This window comes from Montipora foliosa, chromosome 2 (genome assembly GCF_036669935.1).
Source record: "Montipora foliosa isolate CH-2021 chromosome 2, ASM3666993v2, whole genome shotgun sequence".
In the NCBI taxonomy this organism is placed as follows: domain Eukaryota; kingdom Metazoa; phylum Cnidaria; class Anthozoa; order Scleractinia; family Acroporidae; genus Montipora; species Montipora foliosa.
The window spans coordinates 28,758,089-28,758,933 of NC_090870.1; positions in this window are offsets into that span (position 1 = coordinate 28,758,089).

The window sequence follows — 845 nt, forward strand, 5'->3', positions numbered from 1 at the left end:
GGTAAATTTTCAAATTTTGGGAAATTAACGTGTCTGCTACACCAAAAAATCTTGTTGGGAACTGGAACAAATTACAAACAAGGATCGCGCAATATTGGCCCTAATCATATGGGTTGGAGCTATAAGTTAATAACTCAGACGTCTCGATCTGCGATGGAATGAGGCACATTAATTTACGATATATGGGGTTTTGCACCAATCTCTAGAGACACAGATAACAATGATGTAATGTTCAATTGCTGGTAGACGAGCAAAAAGAGCTAATAAGAGATCATTTGTTTTATGGCGGCGATGACGTAACGTGAAAACCACCTCTTATTGCCTATTTTTAGAACGGCTCCTAATAGATTTTTGCGAGAACAAAACGTAGCTGCATTGCGTTACACGCACGATTTTGCATTTAGCGCGAGGAATTCCCCGTGCGGCTTCTTGGTTGCGGACCAATCAGGATATTTCATGGTCATTAAGACCAATCTGATTGGCCATTCTTTGGCGGGACCTGTATTCTAAATTTAGATAACAGGGAGTTCAAGAAACGACGACGGCTACGATCGTGCTGCACGTGCTGTACGCATTTTTGGAATGACCAATTTGTAAGGTTTTGACAACAACATGGACAAACTGAAGTAAATCTTTCTTTTTCTCTCTTTACTTCAAATCCGTATGTACCAATCTGGAATTATCGTGAAATACTAATAACGTAAACTGATGGGCAAAGTCCAAATGAGAGAGATCGATACTTCTGGCTTTTAAGTAACGCAAGACTCTGTATTATGTCTCTGAGTGACTTTTGTACACCAAGGAACATTTGCACACATATCCTACCAGTCTTGTAGTATTTGTAT